Source organism: Ochlerotatus camptorhynchus, unplaced genomic scaffold (assembly GCF_037179485.1).
Source record: "Ochlerotatus camptorhynchus isolate MF236.1 unplaced genomic scaffold, CSIRO-AGI_Acam_v1.1 ptg000178l, whole genome shotgun sequence".
NCBI classification, from domain to species: Eukaryota; Metazoa; Arthropoda; class Insecta; order Diptera; family Culicidae; genus Ochlerotatus; species Ochlerotatus camptorhynchus.
Window position 1 is genome coordinate 2309184 of NW_027040668.1, and position 12746 is coordinate 2321929.

The following is a 12746-nucleotide window of genomic DNA, read 5'->3' on the forward strand; positions in this document are numbered from 1 at the left end:
CCCCAAAAGTGCTGGAACTAAAACGTAAAGGGAGAGAGATTTGAATCAAAGTATACTAAGTTGAAGGTTATATATGCAGTATATTTGCAGTATATTGATATCTGTTTGGCATTGGAGCCCAGTGATGATGTAATGGTGACTAAGCTGGTACCAAGAGGGAGAAATCCATCCACGTTGTTGGGTGGTAGTTGAAAATATCCTATATTTCGTGAATATACCGTTCGGATTTATTACAAAATTCCTGTGGGTGTTTGAACATATTTGTTATAAGGCTGTGTTTAGATATATTAAGAATCATAACTTTAGTGTTTACTACCACTCAACTGATTTGTTCGACGTTTGCCAAAAAAATTACAATTAATTTAGGTAAGTTAACTTAGTATTATAAATTAATTTCAATTTCTCTCTACTCGAGCCTCTACTGTTCCGACAAAGAAATATATCAAAACTTCTCTGTTCTTCTATGTCAGTTTGTAGGTAATTTAACTAGATTTAAATTCGTAAATTAGCTTTATGTTGCTCATACAATTAACTTTTCCTCACCTTGTTAAGATAGTTTTAAATCCAACAAACAGTTTTAAGCTCAACAATAGATGTACTGTTATTTACTAAGAATCGTTTATCTGTAATTGTTATTTTAGGTTAGAATTCACTGGCAAAGAATTATGTACAATTTTACTGCATTAAACAAATACCTGTTCACAATTCGCCAATATTTGTCGTTTTCAGGTACAAATGTAAATAAATTTAATATTAAGATAGTTTTAAGCACTAAAGTATTGTAAATTATTTTCCACACTGCAATTCTTCAACATCATTTCTCGCTCTTGTTGTTGTTTTCACACCGAGGTGAACAGAAAAAGCTCAGAACAATAGGTGTTGTTGTTTATATATCCACCGTCCCGTATTCCGACAATCCTCCTTACGTACGATCAGTGTTGGAAAAGTTCGCGATATTTCACGAAGTTCTCCAAGGGAAAAGTTCGCGAGTCATAGTGATTTTTTGCGAACTTTTCCATCACTGCGTACGATGGGTGTGGATGGGTTTGACCATCTAAGTCAACTTTTCTGGGCGTGTGGGGCTTGGTGGGCTCGTCGAAGTAGCGCAACCAACACACGTTGAACTTCGTGTCATTCAAGATTGGCGTAAAGGAGGATCTACGTGATTCGGCACTGTCCTGCGATTTTTGGTCGGATAGTATCCGGTTTCGTGAATTTGAAGATTCACGAACACTGAAAGTCACCAAATTAAACAATCTTGCGCCCATGGAGCGACGACGATATCTTGGCCTAACATACTCTCAGCAGCCGAGACAACCCGTAGAAAGCCTGATGGAAGCTCCCAATAACCCCAATTCAGTCCTGCGTACTGCCGCCTTCGTTCACCATAGTCGTCTTGGCCCTGAAGTTGGCGGTGAAAATGGAGTCTTCTACCACGCTTGCTCAGGCAAGTAGGGGAAATGGCTCTAATGTTGGCTTATGGATCTCAGATTGGGCCTATTGCTAAAAATTTGCTATTTATCAATTTTATCTAGATGAACGCGTCATTGGGACGGTACTAATGGATATTTTTGGGTGCTATTGAAAATATAGTCGATTGCTGATTTTAAGTATGGGCCCAAATTAGGGGCATTTAGGTCGACATTACATCCATTTCCCCTATCTCAATTATTCGTGTTCACCGTTGTGTGATGAGTTTTCCCGCATCCAGGTACTCCCGAATCCCTCGAGGCTAAACGATGCGTCTTCGCTATAGTCGAATGATCCATCTGCTAATCAGGAACACGCCGTAGAGGTTTCCACGATCTCCGAGAATAATGCTGCACAATGACGCACCGTAGAAAGCATTTTTGAGAGTCCCCAGCTCCTCTAGCTCAGTCGCGCCTGCCTGCATTCATTCAAGTTGTCCTGGTCCTGAGTCTAGATGTGGGTTGAGGGTCTCCCAGCTTGCTATATCAGGCAAGTACTACTGTAATTGTGAGCTTTCGGAGCCTGATGTTGATCCGAATTTCTCTACTTCTATGGTATCCGCGTAACCGGGACGCACTCTTGTCGCTCGCCTTGAGGAAGGCCCTTTTCCACTCTCCGCAGTCGAACCCTTCCCGCCAACGACCAGTAGACATCCCGGTCCTGCGCTTAAGTCGAGAAACGGGGGTTTCCGAAATTGTTTGCCCAACAACGGACCTACTTCATGCACACCGTTCTAACGAAACGCTACCTCTACTGCTTCTGGACCACCACCATCACCACGGAGACGCATCGTGGACGGAAGCTCTCGATTTATCTGCCTCAGTCGCGCTTACTCCAGCCAGCGCTCAGCATAGTCGTCGCGGCCCTGAGTGTAGATGTAGCTCGGGGGTCTTCCAACCAGCTAGTATATTGACGATTCAGCCTGATACCGCTTCAACTTCTAGCTGTGTTTCCAGTTCTGCACTAGCCACATCATGTCCATGCATTCATCCTGCCAACTGCCAGCACGAGATATCCGTCTACTACCAGAACGTCGGTGGTATCAACTGTGATGTAAACGATTTTCGCGTAGCTACATCGGATCTTTGCTACGACATCATTATTCTCACGGAGACATGGTTGGATTCACGCACGCTCTTTCGTCAGGTGTTCGCCGACGATTACGAAGTTTTCCGTTGCGATAGGAATGCTGTTAATAGCCGGAAAGCTAAAGGAGGATGTGTTTTAGTGGCCGACCATGGTAGTATCGCCGAGTTACTCTCCAGTTTGGATTGGGACGACTTATTGGACACCGTTGTCATTGAGACCGCCGCTCAAACTATTTCCAATGTCTTGGCATATGTCATTGACAGACACGTTCCGAAAAAAGATTCATCATCATACGACCCATCCACCATGGCATACGAGCGAATTTCGTCGACTGAAATCCAGAAAGAGATCCGGTCTTAAGAAATTCCCGAAGCACCGCACACTATCCCTTCAACATCAGTTTGTCAGGATCAATCACGAATACAAACGAGTTGAAAAACAGTGGTTTCTTCAGTATCGCCGTGGATTGCAGAGAAAGCTTAAGTCATGTCCCCAGCAGTTTTGGAAGTTTGTCAACGAACAACGTCATGAAGCTGCCCAAGTAACCACCAAGCCCGCTAACTACCCGATAATCGCCCTTTTTGCGATATAAGGTAAATATAGGGTTTCCGAACTTTATATCAGTCGTATAGCAGCCTTATGTACAAAAAAGGGCGATTAACGGGCTTGTTGGTTACTTGGGTGGTCTGCCGTCGTCTATAATACATAATTGTAAAGTGGCCTCATCTACGCAAGATATCTGACAGCTGTTCTCTGAAAAATTTGCTAGCGTTTTCACGAACAAGAGACTGAGTGACGACCATGACCAGTTACGTACCACTCTATGGCCAAACCATGAGCAGAATTGACATCAATCCCGAGATGTTTTACAAGGCTTCTTCAAAACTCAAGTCACCGTACAATCGGGTCCTGACGGAATTCCATCGGCGTTCCTCAAAACGCACAGTTTGTTGTCTCCACTGCTGCACGTTTTTCAACGGTCCGTGGACGTTGGCGTTTTCGTATTCTGTTGGAAGCTAGCGCACATGTTTCCAGTACACAAGAAAGGCAACATACCGTGGCATCACTTCGCTTAGCGCTGTTGCTAAATTGTTCGAACTCGTTTTTATGGAACCGTTTCTCGCTCACTGTAATCCGTTTATAACTTGCTGTGCCTTACTTCCTACATCTCTAACAGAGCTCTACGGAATAATTCAATGCTGCGTCTGCCCATACAGGAAACTAATTACCGCATGTTCAGCGCAATCGGTGGTTTACAGAGGCTTCAATAGGGTCTCTACACTATTTGATTTTGACCTGACCTGAACTGCTACGCCGGATTCTTGGTTCTTTTTTTCTAGATCAGTTTAGTTTGACTAGCAATGTTCCTTTTTTGCCGTAGAACTACGTCTGTGATATCTATATATGTGTACACTTTGTGCAAACCAAAAATGGAACATGTAACATAATTATGAAAGATTTTGAACGTTAATAACTCAGCTGCCCCTGGACCAATTTCAATAATTTTAGCACCAATCGATCAGAAATCTACGCATCTTTCGAATTAAAGATTTCCTGTTTTTTTTTTTTAAATTTGCACTATTGAAAATTGCATGAATGTGCAATTGTTTCTATGATAATCAATATTATCATCGATTGCCTTCGAAAAGCAATTTCCATAACACAGATTTCAAAATTGAATTCCATCCGGTCTCACCAAACGGTGTTTATTCAATCACCGCGTGGAGAGTGGTGGTATTCTCCAGTACACAACGTTAGCTATCAAGGCTGACCTCAACCACTGATCGGATTCAGTTCCAATCACCATGTGTGGTGGTGTCCGGTCGTCGGCATCAGCAGCAGCAGCAGTGCATTCGGTGCATGGCGCTGAACATTGTTCTCCAATACACAACGAAAGGCTGTCCACAAGCAGCGAGCTGCAGCCCACATGAGCGTCCATTTTCCGAAGAAGGAGGAAGAAGCCGCACCGCTATTGACCGGAATCATTAGCTCTTCATTAGTCGCTGTGGGCCATCTATGTCAAGCGCGTCACCCTCATTCCAGACAACATACAACTCACTAGCCTCATCTGTGCTTAACACCCTAATAGCTCAGCATTACTCAACCATCACGACAAAACGGTCCTTTCCACCATAAGTTTGTAAAAGAGTATTTTTGAGACGTTTGTCAATGTCAGGATGTTAGTTCCCATATCAAGATAGAGCTAGAATTAGGGCGTAACAGCTTTTGTAAACAATGGCTTCTTTCGAGGATGTCTTTAAAGTCAAGTCTCGTCAACGCAAATCAACATCACCATCAGGTAGGGGAAGACTTCTCCTACCCGATGGTAATGTTGGTTTGCGTGGGCGTGCCTTGAATTCCTAAAAATCATCGAGAGAAGTCATTGTTTACAAAAGCTGTTACGGCTAATTCCAGCTCTATCTAGATATGTTTAAATCTAACATACCATGTTCTTGAAGGCAATATTGGGGTTGCAATTTCAAAAACCAAAGTGGGTTGCAGCATGAAAGTGGTCTGATTTTGATCCAGAGATGATGGATTTTTATTCGTAATATGCCAATCGAAAGGAATTTTTTCGACGAATCTGTTAAAATTAAGACTTTATCATTTTTAAAAATGTCAGTATTGCAAATGCAAATTGCACGAATTATCAGCGAATTTCTTGCGAAAAGCGATTTCCATAACACTGATTTCAAAATTCAATTCCATCTGGTCTCACCAAACGGTGTTTATTCAATCACCGCGTGGTGAGTGGTGGTGTTCTCCAATACACAACGAAAGGTTCCCTGCAAACAGCGAGCTGCAGCCCTCATGAGCATCCATGGAAGGAGGAAGAAGCCGTATTGATCGGAATCAGTAGCTCTTCGTGAGTCGCTGTGGGCCATCTATGTAAATAGCGTCATAAAGAGAGAGAACCCCGCTCTCAATTTCCTATTCCTACACAAAACACAAGCTCCTGCTGCAGTTAACAAATAAGATTTTTTTTTTTTTTGTATATTAATTTATTTGATAAGGCTCAACCGAATTAACTTAACAGAGCCGTGGATTCATGGTCACTATACAATACATCTTAAAGCTATAGTCAAAAGGTACAACACAATAAACACTTTATCTTCCGCTATCCAAAAAGCCTCCTCCATCAGAACTGGAGCCGCTTCCAGTAGTTTCATTGTATGGCAAATTGTTGTACGCCAACGAGGGTCAGAGCGCGTCCATTGCAGCAATGGACGCAAAACGTGGTCAGCACTCACACACTCATCACGAAACGGTTGCTTTCCAAAGTCGACGACGCATCGACCGAAAGAACTGCTGATGAAGAACAATGAGGAGGACCACACAATGGTTGCTGCCAAGTAAACAGACGATCGCGTAGCACACATCGAGAGTGGCCTGCTTTTGTCGACAGCCGAGTGAACACTCAACAAATAAGATGAATTGTATAAGGCTACGTAGTCCTCCGTCACCATTGCGTACAACCCCATAGGGTTGGCCCTTGTAGTTTTTTTTTTACTAGATGACTATTTACTTATTGATGTTTCGTTTTAGTATTTTTAAAAGTGACAGTTATTCCGAATCACCCTGTAGAATGACGCACACACTTGCCTCGATATTCTCCAATTCCCGTTCAGCAGAAAAACTATATGAAATCAAATTATCGTACTATGAGCGCTTCTTGTTCGCTTTTAGCCTATCCATTTTCCGAAGCCTGGAGAGAGCAATGGAGAAAGAAAAGGTCCAATAATTGCAGCATTCGTGGTTCGTGTCGCAGTCAGCAACCTTTGTTGTCTTTCCACAACTGCAGATGACTTGCCATATCATCAACTTGCGAGCAAAGACTAATTTGAACTTACACGGAGCATCCCCCTTACGTTTGACAAGGTAAAATGTTTGACCCGGAATTTACCCAAAGTCCATTTTACGTGTTTCATCGTGAGTGGGCAGAATTGTTTCACGTTTCTTGCGTTCCATCTTCTATTACTTTTAAACGTGTGTATTCCCCATAGCATGGGTAGATCACCTTTTCGTGGTACTTGACAGGATGTAAGATCTACCACCGATTCCTAGTCCTGACTAATTCAAACTAGGGCAACAGGATGTTTCAGCAATCAACGGAACACATCTTAGTCCTTGTTACTTTGTATGCTTTGTTGATAATAACAAGACTTGGCTTTGTCCAATATTGATCCAATCCAATCCAATGAAATAATTGGTTGGTTAGTCTTCAGATACGTGATTCCTAATCTTCTATTCGTTGCTTTCTAGTTTGAAGTGGTTAAGGCTAGGGTTCTGATGCATGGTCATTATCGGTGTCATTGCTTAATTTTGTTGCTATGGAAATCAATTTTGACTGGGTGCTTTCCAAGGGCGTAGCCAGGTTTCGAGTTAGGGAGGGGTGAAAAAAAATACTATGGACAATTTGGCCTTTGTGTTGCTGAGTTTAGGTAGGGCAGTTTACCCTCCCCCCCTCTTGCCACCCTCTGGCTACGCCTATAGTGCTTTCACTCTTTGAAGGGTATAAATAGCGTGATCTTTCAATTAGAATCATTTCCTTGCGATGAAGGCAAGACATGTAATCAAAACTGAATACTTCATAATTTCTCAAAGCGATGCAGTAATACGACATACTTTAAACTAAGGACACGGGATTTATTTACTATAAATGATCAAATTACTGGTCGCGGTAGTTTTATGTGACGAGCAGAAAAATCCTGTATCGTATGTATCAATCCTGATGTAATTTTTATTTTAAACCAAACAGATTCTGAGATGCATCCATTTGAAAACATACCTTTTCTTAATTGGCAGGGTTTTGGAAATTTTTCAATACTTGTTTAACAAATTTGTTTTATGCATTTATTTTCGAACAAAATGTATAGCGATTTCTTTTCAGTGAGTCGTTCTTTGTCATTTTAAGCAGGTTGCATTTTTTCTTAAGCAAAATGGGAATAGGAAGAAGAATAAGGCGACGGAGAATGTAAAAATGCAACAATTTTCCGGATTTGCCCTTAACTCAGCTCGAAACAGAAATTCCTCCCAGCTTCCTCAGTAGCTCTCATGATTGGATATCGATCATCTTTTCCATTATCCACCGAAAAAAAAAGTCAGAAAAAGAATTTTAACCCCTCGAGCGCGGATTGTAAGCATAATCGTAATGCATGGTCTGGCTAAAAGGCACCTATATGTTGTGCATTGCTTCGGCATAGAGAATTCGCGCCGGATTCCTTTCCTCATCACTCGACCGGTCGGTCATCAGCAGCAAAAGTGTCCGTGCACACGCGGAGCCAAGTGCAAGTGTCCACTTTTCGAGCAAACATCGCAATCCTCGGTGAGGCGGAGGGCGTTGGTATACGGACATGGACGTGGACGCGGTGAGGAAAAGGGCTGCGACGACCAAAAATGAAGCAACCGAAAAGCAAAGAGAGCGAAAAAAATCAGAGAAGATTGATGGTAATCAATAAACTGGAAATACGATTTGGGTAATGCGAAAAGAGTTGTGATCAGGTGAACGAGAAGGGGAGACGGGGGGGGGGGGGGGGGGGACAAAGGTGGTGATGCGTTTTTGATACCAGAAGCAAGCATTAAAGAATAAGAGAGTTGAGCAGCGAGCGAGCTGATGATGAGTATTGGTGACCAGGTTGTTTTTCGGTTGTTCTTCTTCCCTTATTTGAAGATCGGGACGGGATTGACGAGCGGGGAGCTCCGAAAGAAATTAATCATATTATTAAACTTTGCTGGTCTTTCGATGCATCGGTTGAATGGCAACCGGAGAACGGCAGCAGAGGGCTTTAGGGCTATGATTATGTGAGTGCGCTGAGCCGGCCGGGTACGCAGCGAGTTGCATTCCTGGATGCGCGATTTAGGCCCTGGGGACGATTACAACGGCGAGGACGATGACGACGACTACGGCGGCGTCAATCCTGTCCTGTTCAGCTTCGGTATATACGCCGGCCTTAGCGACGGACTAGAGGCTCTCGAGAGGGGAGAGATGGAAAGTGGATTTTAATTCATTCTCAATTCAAAATTCTATTACCCGGGACAAAAGGTGGTTAGCCGGGACGTCCCCGCGAGACGCTCCTGAATTGGGGGTTCAATTTTGGTCGATGATTACAAGGAAGCCCCACCAGATAGGCTTTGACGAAAGTTTGACTTGATTTCGACGCTTCCGGGCGTAATTATCGGCAATGATAGCGCGCTCGCTCGGGAGCTGCACGGAATCGGGAAGGAGAGATGATGCATTAGAGTAGCAGCAGCAGCAGGAGCAGAAACGCATTAAAGCCTCGCTCGCCGTTGAACGCGGGATCGTCCCCCAGGAGCCAGAAATTCTTCATTCGACTCAGCTGCTTAATTCACGTTTTTGGGCTGATTTTAATTGAAAAAGGCAATCTCGAAAAAATGAGCGTCTACTGGTTTGGGGCTTCGAGGAGGTTGAAAAATTAGAACCACGAAGAAGAAAAGCTCATTTTTCTTATCTCGAGTACTCGAGTGGCGCGTCGCTGGTCGTCGTCGTCGTCGTATGCATAGGTAGGGAGAGTGCGAGAGTTCTTTTCGGGGCGCGGATAGCGGCCATCGACCTGCCATCATCGACGTCAATGCTCAGCATGAGTCGCCCGGGACACATCATCGAGCGAGTGAAGTGGAGAAATTTGTGCAACAAACATACATATTCTTACATGCGCGAACGACATGGTGCTGGTCCGAAATTGCAACGGTGCACCACGGCGGAGACGGAGGTGGTGCCTGTGGTGGTGATGTTCGCGACCAGCATCCACGTCTCTTTATAAATCAATCTCATCAACTGTCAAACTTTTTGCATGTTCAACTTTTCAGCGAACGCGGACAAACAGTAGCTGCAACGGTTTTCGGTGGTTGTTGCGGACTTTTTGCGATACGGCCCCGGAATGACACCGGGAGGAAAATCTGCGGGACGTACGTCTTGTGGTTGGGTTTGGTTCTCTTTCTCCCTGGGTGAGAAAGCCACGAGCATTCCAAAAGATGAGCAAGAGCTTGGAGACAGTTGGGAGGTGAGGGATTGACCATACTTCATGTATCCTGATGGTAAATTTGACAACTGAAATCGATGAAACGACGATTGTGTCCATCTGTTGATTTTGACTGCTGTGACAGACAGTATTCGGAAATTCAATGAATATTCATAGGGGGTGACGAGACCTCGCGGTTTTTAGCAAAATTTGGAACGAATTGAAATTAAAATTACTGTCATCAATTGAATATTGTATCAATGAAATTCGGGGGACATTTGTTGATAATACCACTTTTGGGGATTATCTAGATATTCAATCGCTGAAGAATGTGAGGGACTCTTGCAAACTCAAGTCGGGTTGCTTACATACTTCAACGATTTGAAATCTAGATAATCCCCAAAAGTGTGGAAAGTTTTCGAGATCCATAAGACGTTGTGCCAAATTTATTAAATAGCAGCATACAATTTAAAGCAGAGACATGGCCTTTCGTATTTATGACAGAACATGTTGAAACATGTGAAATTGATTACACACTAAAAATATGTCACAATCTTCTTCTTCTTCCTCGCATTTCAAGCTTATTGCGTGCTCTCAACTTAGTGTTCTAGATGCACTTCCACAGTTATTAATTGAGAGCTTTCGATGCCCGTACCATTTTTGCATTAGTATAATTGTGTGGCAAGTACAATCATACTCTATGCCCAGGGAAGTCGAGAAATTTTCCAACCCGAAAAATGCCTAGACTGGACCGTGAATCGAACCCAGCCACCTCCAGCATGGTCTTGCTTTGTAGCTGTGCCTTTACCGACTGAGCTAAGGGAGGTCCAACAGCTGAATTTTCGATTGAGGTTTTGGTAATATTTCTCGCGCAACATTTTAAAAAGGCCTATCCTCGTTGATCGATTTTCTTAATTAGGGTTACCATATCAAAAACTTTAACGGCGGCGGTGGTGTAGTGGTAAGCGTGATTACCTCTCACCCCAGCAGGCCAGGGTTCAATCCTAGTCGGTGCCGCCGGGATGTTCTGAGGCATAACATCTCTGATCACGCCTTCCTTCGGATGGGAAGTAAAGCCGTTGGTCCCCGGTTCATGAGTTGATGGGTCGATAGGTAGGGTCCAGGTGTGGGAGCTGCCTTCCTGGCACGTCGGTAGCATTGGTGCTCAGCACGGAAAACAAGATCGACGGAAAAAAACAAACCAAAGGAAAAAAAATATCAAAAACTTTGGAAATTAGGTAGGACAATGATTCCTTTGTTAAGATTAAAGTAGTCCTACTTGAGTTTTTATCAAACATTTTAATAATATGTGCGCTATCACAAAATTCATGAGATTGTTCATAACTTGTGGTCGTTACAAATTCAATTCATCTTCTCGTTATACTTCTGAAAAATGCATCAAACTAGCCTTCATAATTCATTTTTGATACTTGGAAATGATCTAGTTTAGCTGATTTGCATGAAAACTACAGCTTTACAGCCTTAAAACCATCCCAACTTTTATCATGTAAAAAAATCAGGATACATGTCATCGCAGATTGAAACCAACATGGAACATCTAAGCAACCTGTTAATGTTACCATTGATTCAGCATAGGACTCTAAGGCCACTGCCATAGTGGGAGCGAAGAGGCGCGGTTAGCGTTCTATACAAAAGAATTCGTATTATTGGTATTCCTTACATTCGATTTCGCGTATTTCGAAAATATCGTTGATCGTCCGATTTTCGAGAAATTGTTTGTCAAAATTGATTTCTGGTTTGTCTGAAATAAGCTACCTGACTTCTATTGCACAGTGGTCCAGAATGCAGATTTAGGTGGAATGATATGTTTTGAGCCTGAAATTGAAACTTTAGACTAAAAGCTTCTTCTACATAGTTGTTTCTCCTAGTTAGGCCCTCCTTTTTATGACATTGAATTCTAGGGTGGTTCTTAATATCATTAAAATCAAAAATCTAACTTTTTTGTTTGAATAAATTAAGGTATACATTGTTGGGCAAAGTTATAGTTGAGCTAATTTCAAGCAACTTTGTCGAAATCTATTTTTTCTATCTCTCCAATTGGCCGATTTAGAGCTATTTTCTTGAATTGAGTTAGGGTGGCTCTACTTTTTTTTTTTTTGCCCAAACCAGAGATATTAACAATTGAAAAGTGTATATTTTTAGTAGAAAAACGTCAGTAACTCTTGATCGGCGAAAGATATTGACAAGCTTTGTGCAGCAAATATTTGCGCCTTCTAAAGATCTAAATGCTATTTCAAGACACCTTTGCTGAGAAATTTGAAATAAGAAAACAAGAGCAAAACAACTGTTTTTTTAGAGCCACCCTAACTCAATTCAAGAAAATAGCTCTAAATCGGCCAATTTAAGAGATACAAAAAAGTTGTTTCCGACTTGAAATTAGCTCAGCTTTAACTTTGCCTAACAGTATATACCTTAATTTATTCAAACAAAAAAGTTAGATTTTTATTTTAATGATAATAAGAACCACCATAGAATTTATTGTCATAAAAACGAGGGCCCAACTATAAGGAACAACTTTGTAGAAAAGACTCTAGGGATGAAGATCCAAACAACTAGGTTTTACCATACTTATTTTCATAAAAATTTCAAGCACAATTCGGAAAGCTTTGCACAGTTGTTTGGGACCCAAAATGGAACCAAAAAAGGTTTGCTTTCGCTTGATTAGTTAAATTTTACGTTTTTTTTTCATATAACGATGACCCACCCCAAATGGACAAAGTGTTTAAAGTACGGTCGATTCAAAAAAGTAAGAGGATGTATCCAAAACATGACCGTAGATTTAACGTAGGATTACGTGACCATTATCAATATTTGGCGACTGTGCTAGGGAAACCATTTTTTGCAGGCCATCGGGGATAGTTTTGATCACCATTGCAACAGTTGGACATTTGTGTAATTTTCAAAAGTGACCTATTGAAAATTGATAACGTATTCATTTCAGCAGCTTTGTAGAAAAAAAAATCCAATCTATTGGCTTGTTTAGAATTAAAATCCATACGCTATTCACAGAGTTATAAATGGTCAAAACCTGACCACATTTCGTAGCGCGGTCGATTTCGGTTTTTTGCGTCAAAAATGTTTGTTTTGCTATTTTTCCTGGAGCTGCTCTACTAGTGATGATACAACAAATGAAATAATGCTGATCACATCACATGCATCTAATTTATTCCCTTTTGGCAGCTACAC

At 42.1% G+C, this 12746-nt stretch overlaps 1 protein-coding gene across 2 annotated transcripts in view; it reads left to right on the plus strand.

Moving 5' to 3' along the window:
- dve (SATB1_N and homeodomain domain-containing protein dve) overlaps positions 1–12746 on the plus strand; it is an 897131-nt gene that overhangs the window by 483836 nt on the left and 400549 nt on the right. The window lies entirely within an intron of this gene.